This window comes from Notamacropus eugenii, chromosome 3, assembly GCF_028372415.1.
Source record: "Notamacropus eugenii isolate mMacEug1 chromosome 3, mMacEug1.pri_v2, whole genome shotgun sequence".
NCBI lineage: Eukaryota > Metazoa > Chordata > Mammalia > Diprotodontia > Macropodidae > Notamacropus > Notamacropus eugenii.
Window position 1 is genome coordinate 411,267,455 of NC_092874.1, and position 6,532 is coordinate 411,273,986.

The window sequence follows — 6,532 nt, forward strand, 5'->3', positions numbered from 1 at the left end:
TGACTATGTATATTCCTTTATCCATACTGTTAGTAATACAATTTTTAACAGTTACAAGTGTCATCTTCCATTGCAGGGATGTAAGTAGTTTAGCTCTAGTGAATCCCTTATGTTTTCTTTTCCCTTTTTATCTTTTTATGCTTCTCTTGAGTCTTGATATTAGAGGTAAAATTAACAGTTTATTTCTGGTCTTCTCCTTTTGAAAAGTTGACTTCCTTCTATTTCATTGCATGGCCATTTTTCATTTTGATGTATTATGTTTGAATTTCCTAGGTACGTGATTTTTGGTTGTAATCCTAGCTCCTTTGCTCTGCAGAATATCATGTTTCTTGCCCTTTGATTCTTTAAGTTTACTGTTGTCAGGTCCAGTGTGATCCTGATTGTGACTCCCTGATATTCAGATTGTTCATTTCTGGCTACTTTTAGTATTTTTTCCTTCACTTGTTAGTTCTGAAATTTGGCTATAATATTCCCTGGAGTTTTTATTTTGGGATCTATTTTCTGAGGTGATTGGTGGATTTTTTCAATGACTATTTTCTCCTCTGGTTCCAGGATATTTGGGCAGTTTTCCTTGACAACTTTTTGAAAGGTGTCTTCCAGATCTCCTTTGGATTATGGCTTTCAGGTAGTCCAGTGATTCTGATTTTGTCTCTCCTGGATCTGTTTTCCAGGTCAGTTGTTTTTCCCATGAGGTATTTTACATTTTCTTCCATTTTTTCATTCTTCAAATTTGTTTGATTTTTTATTGATGTCTTATTAGCTTCCACTTGCCTTATTCTAACTTTTAAGGTATGCTTTTCCTCAATTAACTTTTGTCCTTTCTTTTCCTTTTGGCCAATTGTATTATTTCTTTTTTTTTTTGAAATACTTAATTCTTTTATTTTTCCTGGAAGTCACAAATCTCTGTTGATGGACAAACTTGATTAGATGGAATCAGTGATTATGTTCCCCAATCCCCTTTTCCCCCTAACATACTATTTCTCAGTCTTCAAAAAGTCAATGGTGGGAGAAAAAAAGATTAAAATACATCCCAACTCTACTCCCCTTCCTCCACAATAAAAGCAAGAGCACAAAAAACCACTATATTTTGTGCCCTGAGTTACATCGAGTAGGGAAAATTGGAAGAGGGGAGAGGTGACATGGAAGAGGGCATGAGAAAAGGGTTATGAGGTGGGGGATACAGAAGGTATCTGTAGGTCTAGTCCACTTAGTTTTTATACTGAAAGGGTTCTTCTCCTGTCTCATTGAGGAGACAGGTATGGATAAGCACCTCTGTCGCTGTGTACAGATCACAGTTGGCAGAGGGGTGGCCATCTTCAAAGCAGCCCTTCTTGTCCTCCCCAACCATCCAGGGAATTCAGATGCTGGCACCTTGGTTGGCCATTTCAGCAGAGAACTCCTTGATGTTCTGAAACCTGTCAGGCCATGGACATTGTCCAGACCCCCATTGAGATCATAAGCTCAAATGTGATACTTGTGTCTCTTACTTAGTCTCTTGATAGCTTCTTCAATAAACTTTAGACCGTTCTCTTCTCTTATGGCCTTGGTATTGAAGTTAGTATGGCTACCAGCTCCATTCCAGTTTCCAGGGACTGGCTTATGATCAAATGTTACAATCATTCCAAAGTCTTCACACACTCAATGGAGAATGAAGCAAGCAATCCAGAGGTGATCTCCTGTTTCAGTCCCTTTACATGGTCCTATCTGAAACTCCCACTGAGCTGGCATTGCTTCAGCATTTGTCTCCCCAATTTTGACTCCAACAAATAGACAAGCATGATAATGAGCTTCTGTTATATCTCTTCTATAGGCTTTATCAGCTCCCACACGCCAGTAATATGGACCCTGGGACCCAGGGAACCTATTGGAAGGTCAACCAAAAGGATGTTCATCTGTTCTCATAAGAGTATACACTTGCTCCGTACCAAACCAGAGTTTCTGGTTGGTCACCATATCCATCATCCATTTGCAGGTATGCCTCAAATTGGTCTCTGCAGGTTTATGGTTATACTTGAAAACTTCACAGAAAACCAGATTTTTGGGGTCCTTTCAGAAGGGGTCCCAGAACATAGCAGCAGGAATAAGGTACATGTCACTTTTAGAGCTTTCAAACTGAAAAGTACTAGAGCCATCAAACTTCGATTCAGGTAGTTCTTTGATGCTCTTCAGTTCACTGTCTAGGGTTCAAGTTTTACAGCAAAATCCCTCACCAGTGCCATCGATCCCAACGTACATGGCCAGGACTTTGTTCCCTTGAGGTAGGTTCAGGTACATCTGCTTGATATTTTTGTTCAAGTGAGACCTGGCTGAGGAGGCCATGCTGGAAATTGACTTGGGTCTGGAAAGGCACAGAAATCAACTGTCAAAGTGAAGGGCACAGGTCAATTGCTCCACGGGCTCGCTGACTGGTGGGGCAGGTCAGAGACCCTAGTGGGTGGCTGTGGAGGTGGCTTTGGTGGCTACAGCTGAGTCAGCTGCTTCCTTTCTCAGCTCTCCAATTGCATTCTTTAAAGAGTTGTTTTCTTCACTCAGTTTTTGAATCTCCTTTTCCTTTCAGGCAGTTCTATTTTTTAAGTAGTTTTCTAAGCTATTGACTCTCTTTTCATAATTCTCTTGCATCACTCTTATTTATTTTCCCAAGTTTTCTTCTGTCTCTCTTATATAATTTTTAAGCTCCTTTTTGAGCTCTTCCATGAGATCTTTCTGGACTTGAGACCACTTCCCATATTTCTTTGGGATTTTTCCCAGAGATTTTCTTATTTTTTTCATTTTTGTTTCACAATAATAAACAGTAATTATTTTACTCCATTTCTTTTTCAGAGTTCTGTCTATACTTCATTACAGTCTTTTCACACCCCATGTGCACCTTTCCATTTAATTCAGAGTAAGGCTTGTTTTTTATTCTTTGGAATCTCTTCTGTTCCACCACTTGGCCTATATGCAAAACTGGTAGCAAATTCTTATTGGAAATATGGGTCTTTGTCTCAGGGAGGTTAATCATTAAAGAAGCTTTGAAATTTTCCAAGTAAAATACTGTCCATATTCCCCCTCTTTTTGATTCTGAGCTAATCATGTTTATGGACAGCTATTATGACATTTAGTAGAAAAAGAATTTCATCTTATATATATTTGGAGCACCTGCATACAAGTAATACTTGAAGGGATATTTCCTTAGTTGGAAAATGACCAATTTTTTTCTTTCCCTCCACTTCTCATCCCCCACACCCCATGAATAAAGTTTGGATGAATGAAATACTCAGAAAATCCTGAATCCAAATGAAGAATTTGCTCCCAGTTTCTAGGCTTTGTTGAAAGACATGATTTAGCCACATACAGTTACCATTGATATCTGCTCTTCAGTGCATTCTCTAAATTCCATTAATTTTAATTGCTTTATCAAGCTCTGTGAACAATTTAAATAAATGTTGAGGGATGAATAAAACAAGCTATTAATAGTAATACCATAATTCAAAGAGATTTAAAAGACATTGCATTTGTTTTTAAAATTTCCATACTGTATTGTCCAACTTTAAATCATAGTAAATATTCCAAAGAAGTAATAGGTAATTAGTTTGAGAAGTTCTCTAATGACAATTTATGACTATGTCTTTGGAGGTGATTGTACTTTCTAAATAATTAGTTCAATGCTATCATGATCACTTTACCCATGATGCTGGTACTCGTGTTGATTTCAGATAGTTCCTTGCTTTGTAAAAGAGTTTACATAATGTTATTCTTTGGTATTCTATAAAAGGCAGCATGGAAGGGGACCCTGAAGGAGTAGAATGAGAGGCTCTGAGTTTTAATTTGGATTTTCCTGCTCTTGTAATAGCCCTTTCAATATCTTTGACATTCTCAAAGTCCTAAGACTTCTCTCTCTGTTTCTCCATTTGCAAAATGAAGAAGAAAATATGCAATGACCTTGCTATTTTCTTGTTCTACCTAGACCAAGAGGACAGATGTTGGCTAACTGCTTGACTCATAGTCTAGGGGCACCAGGTAAGATGTGTTCCCCTCGAATGCATATCCTCATGATCACTAACTAGATAAAGCAATGTGAATGTGCCCTTCTCATTTGGGCATCTGTGAAACAAAACAATAAGGTTCTTGGTTATATAATAATAGTGTCTATAGAAGTGTGGCAGCAGTCTGTTTAATAACAATAACTTCTTATTTATATGATGATTTAAGACTACTTGTATAGCATTGTCCTCATAGAAACTAAATGAGGTAAGTGGCACAATTATATCCCTATTTTACAATTGGGGAAAATCAGACTAAGAGAAGTTGTATTCTGCTTATTCTAACAAAGATTAAATGTGGGAGCTGAGATTTATATCCAGGTCTTCACATAAAAAATTTAACATTTCTATCAGTATAAAAAGCAAATTCTCAGGTCAGAACTCAAGGAGAAAAGCAGATTCAAAGCAAAGAAAAAGACAGAGAATAATTAAATTCTTGGTTAAAGCATTTGAAGACCACCACTCCACTATTTATTTTTCTATTGCTCTTTGGGTGATGATCACCAATTCTTAATAGACAGAAGTGTTCGATGACTTGCAGTCAAATAATATCATGAAAATATTGGTATTAAAACATGGTCCTTTCTTTCAGGGAGAAGATTGGGGTCATTAAATGAACTTTATGAATAGATGCCCATTGACTTATCCAACGGCCACCCAGCTAAGCAAACTATGGTGCGTGATTGTAATGAAACATTACTTTAGTGAAACAATAATGAATATGTTAAAAAGGGAAAAGGACCTACATGTACAAAAATATTTATAGTAGCACTTTTCTTGTGGCCAAGAATTGGAAATTGAGGGGATGCTCATCATCTGGGGAATGGATGAACAAGTTGTGGCATATGCATGTAGTAGAATACTGTTGCTCCATGGGAAATGATGAGCAGGTGGATTTCAGAAAAACTTGAGAAGTCTTACATGAACTGACGCTAAGTGAATTGAGCAGAACCAGGAGTAAATACAGTACATAGTAACAGCAACACTGTGTGATGATCAACTATGACTGACAACTCTTCTCAGCAATACAATGATCCAAGACAATTCCAAAACATGATGTAAAATGCTATCCACATCCAGAGAAAGAACTATGGAGTCAGAATGCAGATTGAAGCATAATATTTTTATTTTTTTTGTGGCTTTCCCCTTTTGTTCTATTTCTTCTTTCGCAACATGACTAATGTGGAAATACACTTACGTGATTGTATATATATAATCCATATCAGATTGCTTGCCATGTTGGGGAGAGGAAATAGAAGGGAGGGGGAAAAAATTTGAAATCCAAAATCTTATAAAAACAAATTCTGAAAACTATCTTTTTATCCCTTAGCCTAGTTACAGGGAATTTGGGAAGAGGGGAGGTTTTGGGGTGGGGACGTAGAGATAACGAATTTAGATCTACACATATTGTACATGTAGAAAGTGCTCAAAAAATGCTGGTATTCTGACAATACGCATTTTGCTAAATCTCTGGGTCATGAATCAGCAAATCAAGGCCTCTGGGCCAAAGACTCTCTGTTTTCATTTGGCAAGAAAGCAAATAATGTATATATGTGTATATGTATGTGTATATACACATACATTTATATATGTGATATATATACATACTTATACAAGTATTATATGTATTTAAATTATATATGTACATACATTTTTATGTGTGCGTGTGTGTGTGTGGATAAAATTTAAAATGTTAAAATACATTAGCCAAGTACAAAAACAGTCAGATTTACCCCTGGAATGGTAGTTTGTCAACCTTGGGTCTAGGCAGTAATATTAAGAATAGGTGGTAAATCTTATAAAAGTGAATGTTGAAAACTTTTTTTGCATGTAATTGGGAAAAAAAAATTAAGTGCTACTAAAAAGAATGGGTAGTAGTGTGAAGAATTAGCTTAATCAGAGTCTTCCTAGGAAATTGGGTGAGTCCTTCTTTTACAAAGGAATTGACTTTTAAAGTAATCAAAGTAAATTGGACCTAATGGAATATGTTTAGTGTGAAATCTTGATTTTATCTTTCCAAGACAAGGAGTGCTTTCACTTTGCAAAGAGAACATGGAATCAGGCTTACTCACCCTACAGCAATGTCAATACAAACGCTGAGTGAATTTGTGAGATATTTGAACATTATGGCAATAGGGCACACTGCACTGCTTCACTTGAACAACAGCATTGTAATTGAAAGCAAGTAAAAGCAACTTTAGTAGTATTAGAAGATATCAGATTGAATGAGGGAAAAGTAATTATACAGACTTTCCATGTATTTAAACTCTCATAACTGAAATTGGTTTCAAGAGATGTGGGACAATTTCCCAAGAACAAAATAATTGAAGTGTTTATCTCTTGGCTTGAGGCAAGAGGATTATTTACCTTATAGATGCCTATTGCGGGTCAAGAACTCTATAATGGGAACAGTTTTCTCCTTATACATACAATTGTAAACTCTTCATATGTATGATGTTGATGGGCTCAAAGCACTCCTTATATTTGAAGGGAAAAAATGATTACAGTCA

At 36.5% G+C, this 6,532-nt stretch overlaps 1 pseudogene; it reads right to left on the bottom strand.

Moving 5' to 3' along the window:
• Positions 1-1,095: 1,095 nt before the first annotated feature.
• LOC140531722 (glutamine synthetase pseudogene) lies at positions 1,096-2,334 on the bottom strand (annotated as a pseudogene).
• Between the last annotated feature and the right edge of the window lie 4,198 nt (positions 2,335-6,532).